Here is a 12,498-nt window from a genome sequence, read left to right on the forward strand (position 1 = left end):
TGGGAGTGAGAGGCTAGAGAACAGGGAGCGAGAAAAATAATGAGGATTGTTTTCCTCACTCTTTGGAACATAGGGTCCTCTGGTCAGAGGAAAGGGGTTTTTCTCAGAGTTTTAGGTGACTGTATGGTGACAATGGTGTAAGAGTGCTTCTGATCATGACTGGGGTTTGCCTGGAGCCAGACAAGAGAGTTTATATTAAAAATTTTTAAAGTTTCCCTACACACCCCCTGCCATCTCTGTCCCACAGAGGTCCTTCTTTCTGATATATGGCCAAAACAAGGAGGGTGGGGTTCTCTTGAATTTTGTCTGCTCATTACTACTGTGCAGTTCAGAGATCTGAGCTGCCCTAGAGTCTCAGCCAGAAGACAACAGTGAAAATAAATAACTGAAACAGGAAATTCACCACTGTATAGGCAATTCTTCTGGTGTTTATTTTGGTCCCCAATTTGTCTGTTATAATTTATTTTCAGGGCCCTCAGATAGTTGCTCCGTGTATTCTACCTTGGGTTTCTATTTGTAATTAGTGGCATAGGTAGAAGCAGTGTACTTAGTCCATTTTGGCCAGAACTAGAGCTGTACCGAGAGGGAGCCCATACTCATCCCCAGCCAATAACTTTTTATTGAAGAGGGTTTTTTATTATTATTATACTTTAAGTTCTGGGGTATATGTGCACAATGTGTAGGTTTGTTATGTAGGTATACATGTGCCATGTTGGTATGCTATACCCATCAACTTGTCATTTACATTAGGCATTTCTCTTAATGCTATCCCTCCCCCAGGCCCCCATGCATGACATGCTCCAGTGTGTGACATTCCCTTCCCTGTGTCCATGTGTTCTCATTCTTCAACTCCCACTTATGAGTGAGAACATGCGGTGTTTGGTTTTCTGTTCCTGTGTTACTTTGCTGAGAATGATGGTTTCCAGTTTCATCCATGTCCCTGCAAAGGACATGAACTCATCCTTTTTTATTGCTGCATAGTATTCCATGGTATATATGTGCCACATTTTCTTTATCCAGTCTATCATTGATGGGCATTTGGATTGGTTCCAAGACTTTGTGAACAGTGCTGCAACAAACGTATGTGTGCATGTGTCTTTATAGTAGAATGATTTATTATCCTTTGGGTATATACCCAGTAATGGGATTGCTGAGTCAAATGGTATTTCTAGTTCTAGACCCTTGAGGAATCGCCACACTATCTTCCACAATGGTTGAAATAATTTACACTCGCACCAACTGTGTAAAAGCGTTCCTATTTCTCCACATCCTCTCCAGCATCTGTTGTTTCCTGACTTTTTAATGATCACCATTCTAACTGGTGTGCGATGGTATCTCATTGTGGTTTTGATTTGCATTTCTAAAGAGGTAATTTTATAACAAGAGGGCAGAATCATAGTGTCTTTTCAGGTCTGTTTCTATTATACCTCCTAGAGGGTGTTGCATGCTGGGCTATATCCTCTAGCAAGCGAGTACTCGTAGAGTGCCACACACAAAAATGCCATTTGGTAACTGCATTTTAATAAGAACCCTTAATGGTTGTCTGTCAAAAGAGACATATCACTAGTTTGAGCCTCCTTCCATTTTTGTGTGGCCATGCATAAACTGCTTTCTAGTCTTCTGTTTTCTCTATAGGTAACAAAGAAATGGTCATGTGGAAGAAGATGAGTAATTTCAAATGAAAAAGAAAAAATACCATTAACCCAATTTTTACACTATTTTTATTCGATATGCTAATATGTTACCTGTAGATAAGTTGGAAATTTTTAATGGTAACCAAACTTTCATAGGCAAAACTAAAATATGTAGCACCATAGAAAATAGTAAGAAATTACTTCCATTATAAGTAGTCCATGAAACCTTTGTAAACAGAATATCATTTTTGTATATGTCTATTTGGAATGGATGTGTGCATATACTCATTAATGCTAGGGTTGCAGCTTTTGAACCTGAGGGCAGAAAAAAATCTCAGATAAACAATAGAAATGAGCCATAACTTTGGTGTAGAAAGTAGAGAATAAGAAACGAATTAGAGAGGAGACAGAGAGTGAGGAAGAGAAATCATTTTTCTTTAGAAGCTGAAAAAATATGAAGGCCTTGGGAAAATTAGGTAAGAATAGCAGCATATGAGAACCAGAGATGGGAAATGAAAAATCAGCCTTAGCAACAACTTTCTTGAGATCAAGAGAAACTCAATCAAAACTTGCCATTATACCTGTGGTGGAATAAGTGTGGTGTCAGGGGACAAAGCTTTCCTAGAGATCTTTGGAGAGAAGGACCAATGGTAGGGAAAACAGAATCATGAAAGTATACTGGCAATCTGAACCAAAGAAGTACTTCAGTGATCCTCTGAGCTCTGACTATGTAGAGTACAATAGCTTTTTCTGCATGAGGCAAGTAGTCTAAGATGATGTTTTGATTCCAGACATATTACATATGGTATAGGGGTAGTGGGGTGGAAAGGAGGGAGGAGGGAGCTGGGCTATAATCTCCAGCAAGTGAGTACTCAAAGGGTGGTGGCTGCAGAGGGGCAGGAAAAACAGGGGCCCTGGATTCCTTGTACCTGCCCATCTTCCTTCGAAATGTTTATGAATAATGGAACAGTAGTGGGAGATTATAAACACGTTCTACTTTCATCTTGCTTTTAAGTGCTACTTCTTGTTTTAAATTTAAAACTCTAGCATTAACTGGGAGAAGATGATCAGAGAACTGTGTAATTTTGGTTATAACACTATGTTTTTCAAATTATACACATTTTACAGGAAAACAAATGACTGCAAATAGGCTATAGGTAGTCTTCCACGTATAACACTTTATTGACCGTTACAGGAATGCTTTCCACTTTGATAATGCAATATTAAATAATGTAATTATTAGTAATTATGTAATTATTAGTAATAATGGCTGTTAGTATTTAGAATTTGAGGTCTTATTACAAGATTTTCTAAAAATGGAGGCTCTAAGATATGAATCTGTAGCCATAAGCTAAAGCAAAAAGAGTATGATGGGATGGCCATATATTGGGAAATTCACGGTAAACTACTACAACGCAAAATAGTGCGACTAGGAAGATGCATTATTTTTTTCTATCAAAAATAAGCTTTGTTCCGCATTGCAACATGGAATATATCATTGTCAAAAAAACAAAGGCCACTGAGTTTGTCTCGGCTGACTTAACAAAGCCTCACAGCTGCTTTTTTAAAGATCGTTTGTAGTAAACCATTTAAGAGAAGGGAGGGAGAGAGAGAGAGAAAGAGAGAGAGAGATTTTTATAAAACATTCTGATTCATGTTCTCCCCAATCCTTCCTCCACCTCAGACAATCTTAGTCCATTATCAGAAGGTAAAGAAATCAAAGTTTCGCAACTAGAATTTTAATAAAGATGGCGGACTTTTAAGTCCATCAGTAAGGCAAAGATAGAGCCAGAAGGGAGGGAACAGAAGTGAAGCACCTGAGCAGTTCTTCTCCTGGACATCCTCCACATCGCTCTTCCCCCAAGTCAGAAACTCGGCTTGGCAGCACTGATAACTGTTAGAGTGGCCACTGTGACCCAGCCTGGTGGGGGGTGAGGTGTGGCCAAAAGAGCCTGCTCATACATCAGTGGGAATTGACACAGTGACCCTTGCCTCATTCCTATGATCTTGGCTACCACAGATATTCCTGAATTTCTGGGCTATTCAAGATAGTTGACCACACAACATCCAAAGAGTAATAAAACAGAAAAACATAAATACCCTAAGAGTTTCAAAATGTTGATGAGAAGATCCATAGAAATCTTAGACAATTACCCATTGAAAGAATAAATGACTAGAAAAATGATACACGCACTGTTACATTTGTGGAGGACTCATCAGCAAATGGTTTTTTAAAAATGATTTTCACATGTGATTTATTGAGAAAAGGCCACTTTAAAATAGAATTATATAATTGGAAAAGGAGAGTGAGTCATGTTCATTCTGTAGGAGGTAATTTGAAAGACTAAATCTTTTAAACTATATAGAACCTCACTAACATATGTGCCCATCTAAAGTTTTATATGAAATCCATATCTATATTTTATAAACAACTCTAAAACTTACAAATAAAATTCCTCAAAGAAGAGTTTCAACAAAATATATCTTTTAGATATCCATAAGAAAAAAATCATATTAATTTAAATAGATATATATTATAGGAGAGAAGGTTTTTTTACTGCAAAACACTTAGGATAAAGAAAGACTTCATATGGGAGCAATACTTTCAGTGAGTGGTAAAAATGTGTACAATCTAAGCATAAAAAGATAGAGAAAGGTAGTCCCAAAGAACGTAAACAGCAAAGACATGGCACAAGGAACTATGGGCATGTGTGGAAATGCTGTATACGTGTGTTTGTACCTGAAGGGGAATATGACATATTCAGTATGAAGGTTGAGGTCACGTTGTAGAAGGGGTTGACTACTATGTGGTGCAGCTATTCCTGGGATGGCAGTGGTAAACCATTAAAGTGTTTGAACAGATGAGTACACGATGTTGAAGTTCCTTAGGGAATAGTAAACTAACTGCAGTATTTTAAATGCAGGGGAGTGTGGGGACTTATGAAAATGTTACTATACTAGTCCAGGTGGAGACTGATGATTAAATATTGAGTGGTTAAATAAAAGTCATAGCAGTAGGAAGAGAAAGAAATGGATGATAACATGACTGTATCCTAGTGACAAAAGTACATGAAATCATGGGGAAAAACTTTACCTCCTCCACTTATTTTCCCTAGAAATATAAAAACTATCCTTGTTTTGGAAGACTTTTGAACAAATACTGAGCCGTCTCGAATGATGGACCAAGTGAATCTTGAAAACAGCTCTCGTTATCATACCACATTGATTTGAGTTTCTTCTTGTTCTTGCAGAAAAAGTTCAAAGTCATGTACTCAGAGTACTTTCAACAGTATTGTGCAAGTGTGGAGTTGACTAAATGCACGTATTTCCATCTGATGTCAAACATGCTGCCAAACCTTAATTTTACAATGAAACTACAGTTTGCCAAACAGAAAATCACAGTGCCACAGTTCCTCTGAATTCCAGGGTGCCAGTTGACCTGTGGACACATGCTTGTCCTAGTGCTGGAATTAAGGAGTGCTCCACTAGGGCCATCTGGTTCACAGGATGAATAAGCCTGTGTATGTGACCTGATATTTTTATGTCAGTGATTTACTTCACTGTCTCTTCAAATTAAGTTTCAGAGAACCTACTTTATGTCAGTTGTTCTTGCTGAAGTCTAAATAAAGGAAATTTAACCTAATCAAACTATAGACTGAAAATAAACAAGAAAGGGGAAAAGCAAGCAGCCTATGTTATTGGAATTCCAAGGGCTCTTTTAGTTTGGCCAACACTACTTCTATTAGGGAGCTTCCAGTGGGATCATTGGTAAATGTATAAACAAAAGCCAAGTACTATCAAGTAATTGTCTGGCAATATCAGAATATTTCCATTTTATTTAAAAAGAAAGCACCCATTGGTGTCAGTGAGCATAACAGAACAGTGAGGAAATTCACATTGGCATGGAATGGCTTTTCCCCATTAAACCATAAAGAGCAGGCTGAGTTATGTTCATGTCTTGCCAAACACATTTCAGCTGAAGTCAAGAAAGTGGAAAATGCTTGGGTATTTCATTGTTTAATGAAGAACACCAGATATATAGAAAGACATGCAAAAGGCAGGAATTTATTGACTGACAAACATGCTCAAATGGAAATAGGGAACCAGAGGACTGGCCAGAGAATAGATTTTCCTGTAATAGCTTGCAACTGAAAGTTCTTGGAAAAGACCACCCTCCCAGAGAATGGAGAGCTACTCATGTGTGCATGGCAGAGGTAATCTGAATAGCCCAAATTTTCAAACCAGACAATTAGGAAATTATATGACTGGAATTGTAAAGCCTACAATTCTACTCCATATATCACAAAGCAGTGTATTTCTTATCCTGTAATCTTTTATGTATGAAGTTCCACAAAATATGTTTAGTGAAAATTGTTCTTTTTATAACTTTTGAGATCTTATTAATTTGAAATAACTGGGAGGTTTGTGAATTATCCAACTGTCTGCATCATAGGATGTTTCTAAACCAGTTATCATATAGAAAGAAAGAGAGACAGAGAGAGAATCCCTCAATTGAGGGAAGAAAAAAAGAGAACTAATTTACCAGTATTTTTCAAATATAATTAATTTATGTCTCAGAGTAGTCCGTTGTGGTTGACATTTTTTCACCCCATTTTGTATATGGGAAAGAGAGACTTGAGAGGTTTAAATAAGTCATCCAAGGTCACACAGATAGGAGAAGCTCAAAAGTGAACTATTTTTCACTTAGCGATCTCTGACTCTTCTGGACCCCTAGCGTTCCCCACCACAAGCTCAGCATGCCAACAGCTGATAAGAAAAGCTCCTTCAAATTAGCCTAATGATTGGATGCAATTTATTTCTCACTGTTATTCCAATGGTTATATGCAAGTGGACAGCATGTTTCACAATTTATGATATTATTCTGTGTTTGAAGATATCTTTTCCAGTCCTGCCACAGCTTAGATTTGTGACCTTAGTCAAGTTACTTAATCTCTCTGAGATTCACTTTCTTCATGTGTGAAATGGAGGCAATAAAACCGACTTCATGGATGATTCTATTCAGTGAACTAATCTACGTAAACACTAAGCATGGTGTCTGTCATATAGTGACGATCCGTCAAGGCAAGTGATTATAACCAGCTAGGTTATACCACCTTAACAAACAGCCACCAAAATATCAGTTAATTTATCATTTACTTTGATATCAATCATTGGTCAGCTAAGCTCTAAATTCAGCTTACTCAAGGTCCCAAGATGAAGGAAACTTCATTTCAGTATGACACATGCTTCCTTGGTCAGTAAGAGAAATAAAGATAATGACTCGCACACTGGTTCTTAAAACTTTCACCTGAAAGGAAACATGATACTTCTGCTCACATTTCACTAGTCAAAGAAGGTTGTATGACTCTGTCAAATTCACAGGGGGTCGATGTGCCCAGAGCCAATCACAATAATGATTTAAAATAGTTTCTACCATTAGCTTGCAAAAAGGAATGCAAACCTAAATCCTCTATAGTAAGCATTATTTAGTCAAATCATTATTAATGAAATCTTATCATCTTAGCAAATGTAAAATCTCTTACTATCCAAATTTATTCATTTCCAAGTTCAATTACCAAAGGACTGGAACTGAAACATCAGTACTGGAAATCAAAAGAGACACTGCCCTAAACTGAAAACCTTCTTTCTCCTGCATATACTCTTCATGCAGATATCCCAGGTATAAGAATTTTTCTATATTTCCCCCTCTCTCTCTGTACCTCTTCCATTTCTATCTCTTCCATCTTCCTCTCTCCCCTTCCATATATTATACATACATATGTGTGTGCATATATATACATTTTTTATTTTTTAATTGTTCAAAAGTTGGAGATATAATGCCCCATTTCCTCTAAGTATTTTAGTATACATTTTCACACACACAAAAGCATGCTCTTATATAATCAAAGTATAATCATAAACACGAGGAAATCAACACCAATAAAATAATACCATCCAATTCATAGGCCCCATTCAGATTGTGTGGATTGCATCAATAATATTATTTATAAGCCCTTTCCCTTCTGGTTCAGGATCCAATCATTTAGTTGTCGCATCCCTTTAACCTCCTAAATTGTAACAGTTCCTCTGGGTTTTATTTTTCCCTGAATTTCATGATCTGAACATTTTTTCAGGCATATAGATGAGTTACTTAGTAGAATATTCCTCATTTGGAGTTTGCTTGATTCAGGTTATGCATTTTTTGGCACGAGCACCTCAGAAGATCCTGTATTCTTCTCATTATATTATTTCAATAGACGCATGTGATGTTGGTTTTACCACTTGGTTAGCCAAGTGTCTGCCAGATTTCTTCAATTTAAGAATAATTAATGATGTTTTTGCATTTCAAATATTTTAATAAGTATTTAATGAAAATATACTTTATAACTATTTAATTATTCTACTCCCTATCAAACATTCACAAGAGGGTTTGAGTATATTTTAATAATTTTTGTCTGAATCAGTTGTTACCATGAGGTAGCCAAGGCTAGTCATTTTTAAAATCAATAATTTCTGATTAGTTGGCATACTACCCTCAGATAGAGATTTTTCCTTCACTTATTCATTCATTCGCTCAGATCAGCATGTACTTACAGATTCCTATTTTCCAATTGGTTATAATCCTTTACTATCATACTTTTTTCAATGCTAACTTTTTTTCTAGATTTGGCTAATAAAAGCATCCCTAAGCTGGTTTCTTGATATTTCCCCATCATTCTTTAAGCAATTCCTATTTTTTTTTTCCACACAAAAAGGTGTTCAAGGTTCTTGTACATTTTTTTTTTGCTCTGATTCTGAGATCAGTTGTTTCTCCAGGACTCCCTGGTTCCTTTTGTGGGGACGTAATATTTAGAAAATAACATCTGGCTTCTCAGTATGCTCATTGCTACTGTAGTGTCATTGCTTTCTAGTCTTTCTCAGAGGATATAGGATAGAACTAGGAAACATCCTCCACACACACACACATACACACACATATACCCACATACACACTTACAAATTTACTCACCTGTGCATCTATTTCTATATCCAATTATCTATCTATCTATCTATCTATCTATCTATATATATATATATATATAAAAATTGTGAATTCACACCAATACCACCAATCCCAGTTCAACTTCAAAGAGTCTATCCTATCTCCTTCACCTCACTTATTCTTATATATTGTACACCAGGGTCCATTGCTCCTGTCCCAGGTCCCTGAGGTACCTAAAGACTCTGTTTTTATCATAAAACAATTTGCAAATTATAGTAAGAATTGAAATATTTCTTTCATGGTATGGTCTCGCTTTATTCACAACAAAAACAAAGAACATATTTATGGAAGAACCACTGAGCTGGAAATGGCAAAAGACTTTTCAGGTATAAATAATGATTTATGTGCCCACAAATTTACAAAATAGCACAGGAAATAATTTCTTAGTAAAATTTTTGTCCTTTTGTTCCCGAATTACACATAATAAGGTCTACATTAAAATGTGAGAATACATGAAGTTTTCTTATTAGCATTGAATTGATTTCACTAATTTTTTTGTGTGTGTATACGTAAAAAACATCTGCGGTGGGGCTTTTGATTCCAGCCAAGATGGAGTAGACTTCACTCCTCCCATGTTCTCTCTTGAAAAATTATAAAAACTCCAGATATACTACAACAAACAAGCATAGAAAGACACTGAAAAGTGGAAAGACAATAGACTGCCTAGGGACCTCAGGACTTGAGGAGCAGCACAGTGGTGAGTCACCTCAGTTTTCGTAATTGCCTCCTATATATCCTAGACAGAACACTGCAGAAGCCTTCAACTGCAAACTGCCAGCAGACACTCAAAACAACACACAAGATTTCTATTCCTCCTCACCAAGATGTAAGGAAAAGGTGACCTATCAACAGAAAACATTTTTGGCCCAACTACATCCAACCGTTAACAGAAAATCCTCCTTCAGTCTCCATGGTTCCAGTGGGAATGAGCAAGGAAGTAATCTTCCACCTTACCCCTCCACCCTGTGAAAACAAGCAGTGATACACTCTTTCCTCCATTGGGTGATATGAGTCTTTCTATGCAGGGACCTGAACCTCTACCCCCACTCAACATGAAGACTGGAAAATGTGTTGCAAGTCAGGACCAGTTAACATTCCTGGCGTCAGCACATGCAGGAGAGAGCTGAACACCTATGCGTATCCAGCAGCAACAAGACTGAATGAGGAGGTACAATGCCTTGCTACTCCACTTTCCCCCACCATGGTGTCAGAAGGGCATGGTGGGAAGCTGAGCCTCCATCTCCATCAAGTATCAATGAGGCAGAAGAAGGTGGTGGGACACAGGATCAGTTAGCACTCCACTTCCCACTGGTGTGATCAGAAACTAGTGGCGAGCTAAATTTCTAACCCACTTCTGCAGCAACAAAGGGGTAAAGCTAAGTATATCTGACTCTCACACTCACACTACACATCAACAGGGCAATTGCCTTGAATAAAAGACTGAATAGAATCTGTAGTTACATAATCTAATACCCAAAATGTTCAGTATACAGTAAGAAACTCACAGGAAAATTCCAACTTGAGTGAGAAAAGACAATGAACAGACACCAGCACCCAAGTAAATCAGATGTTGGAATTAAGTGACAAGAATTTTAAAGCAGTAATTACAAAAATATTTTATGTAACAATGACAAATTCCCTGACACAAATTTAAGAAACAAAAAGTCTGAGTGGAGAAGCAGCAATTATACAAAAAGAACCAAATGGAAATTATAGAACTAAAAAATATAATAATAATACAACCTGATGGATGGGCTTAATCATAGAATGGAGATGATGGATCGAAACAGTGAAATTGAAAACAGATCTATAGAATTTTTCCACTCGTAACAATAGAGAGAAAATAGACTGAGAAAAAATTAACAGAATATCAAGAACCTGTGAAACAGTACCAAAAGATCTAGTATGCATATTATCAAAGGCCCAGAAGGAGATTTAAAAAAAAGAACATTATTGAAAAAGTATTCCATGAAATGATGACTGAAAAGTTCTCAAATTTGGTAAAAAACATAAATTTACACTTCAGAAAATTTAGCTAACTTCAAATAGCATCAAATTAGACAAATTTATGCCAAGATATGTCATAATTAAATTTGCAAAATGTAAAAACAAAGAAAAACCTTGAAAGTACCCAGAGAGAAACAACACGTTACCTATTAAAGAACAAAAGACAACAGATTTCTCATTTAAAACCATGGAGGCCAAAAGGAAGTGGCACAACATCTTTCAAGTACAAAAAGAGAAACATTGTCAGCTAAGACTTCTACATCCGGAGAAAATACCCTTCCAGAACGAGGAAAAATCAAAACATTCTAAGAAGAAAAACCAAGATAATATATTTCTAATATGTCTACCCTAAAATAGCTAATGTAAGTTCTTTAAACAGTCAATAATGGCTATTGTGGACCATTGCTTCTTTTTGCCCTGTACAAAGATTCATTGGAAGAATAATATATGTACATTTTGTATTGAACAATGATGTTATTTTGAAATCCTGACTAAGATTTTTTTGGGGGGGAATAATGCTGAATATTTAAAAGGATGATACAACATGCTGGAAAGTATGAGTTGTAGGTCTAGTCCTGGTTTCCCACTGCTGGTCTGTGACAGAAATGTGATCCTACTGTGGAGCCTCAGCATAAATACTCAACAGAAGGAGATCCAAAGACAAATGACAGAGCCTCTCGGTATTTGACTCTATCCTTGAGTTGATATGGCACCAGGTAGAAATCTTCTCTAATTTCCCCCAACAAGAGAGGGAATATTACTTAGAAATATATCTTGGAGTACTCTTCTAGAAAGAATGTCAGTGATCTGAGATCTTCTGAAGCTCAGTCCAGGACTGTTCTCCAGGCAAGAAAAGGAGAGTTTGATCCATCAATTTTGTTCAAAAAGTTCAGGGGTGAGGGTGGAGGAATAGTAGTTTGGGGTGTGGAGGTGTGATTTAAGGGGAAAAATAACTTTTCCATTATTCCTCTGTCTGAATATTCGAAGTCTGGAACACATCAAAAGCAGTTAAAAATAAAAGGGATTGTTATACTTATCTGTCATCCCAATGCAGCTTCCATATTATTTAAAATAGCAAGTTATCTTTGGGTGACATTAGCCTTAGTGATGTGAATTGCAATTTTCTTTATGATGTCAGGGCTTAACTATTTAGTAAGTAGGAGGAAAACTATCTAACAGAATGCACCTTAATAGGAAGAAAGTCAGTTGAAATGAATAAATTAATGTTTACATTCCCTCAGTCTCTATTTTTCATCTAATATTACCCCATGCTATTAGAGCCTCAGCCAAAAAATGGGTTTTATTCATTCTGGCCCTGTGATTTCCTTTCAGTAAGAAATGTTCAGGGTAAGACACATAAGTGCAAATAAATTTAGCTAGCATTTGCTTGGCTGATTCTCAAAGAGGATCAAGAAAGGAAATGGAGAACACCAATGATAAACTATTCAACAGGGTATTTTGAAATTGGCAATGTTGCAAGAATCGTATTTTATGGTCGTTCAAATACATAATATGTTTTATAAAATGCTCAGAAAAAAATAAAATGATAAAACCGCAGCCTTTTAGGTATAGATGGAATGGCAAGTGATTTATTTCATACATTGCAAATATTTGAAAAAGATTTCAATTTATTTCAAGAAGAGTACAGATAAGATTTGTTGAGGAAAAGATCTTTATAAGGCACATTAAAATATTTGGAGTTAGATTAGATTTCATTTTTGATGTAAGAAAAAATAAATAATATCTTTTTCATATTTAAAGGAGTTATTTAGTATCAGTAGATCAGCTGCTGCTCTAGTGTCTCACAATTGTCAA

The 12,498-nt window shown here is 36.3% G+C and overlaps 1 long non-coding RNA gene across 1 annotated transcript in view; it reads right to left on the reverse strand.

The window, feature by feature from the left end:
* LOC105510921 overlaps positions 1-11,520 on the reverse strand; it is a 187,435-nt gene extending 175,915 nt beyond the window's left edge. The window contains exon 1 of the long non-coding RNA XR_001001632.1: positions 11,328-11,520. This is a non-coding gene — a long non-coding RNA (uncharacterized LOC105510921). The remainder of the gene's footprint in view (positions 1-11,327) is intronic.
* Between the last annotated feature and the right edge of the window lie 978 nt (positions 11,521-12,498).

Source organism: Colobus angolensis, unplaced genomic scaffold (genome assembly GCF_000951035.1).
Source record: "Colobus angolensis palliatus isolate OR3802 unplaced genomic scaffold, Cang.pa_1.0 Scaffold194, whole genome shotgun sequence".
Classification (NCBI taxonomy): Eukaryota; Metazoa; Chordata; class Mammalia; order Primates; family Cercopithecidae; genus Colobus; species Colobus angolensis.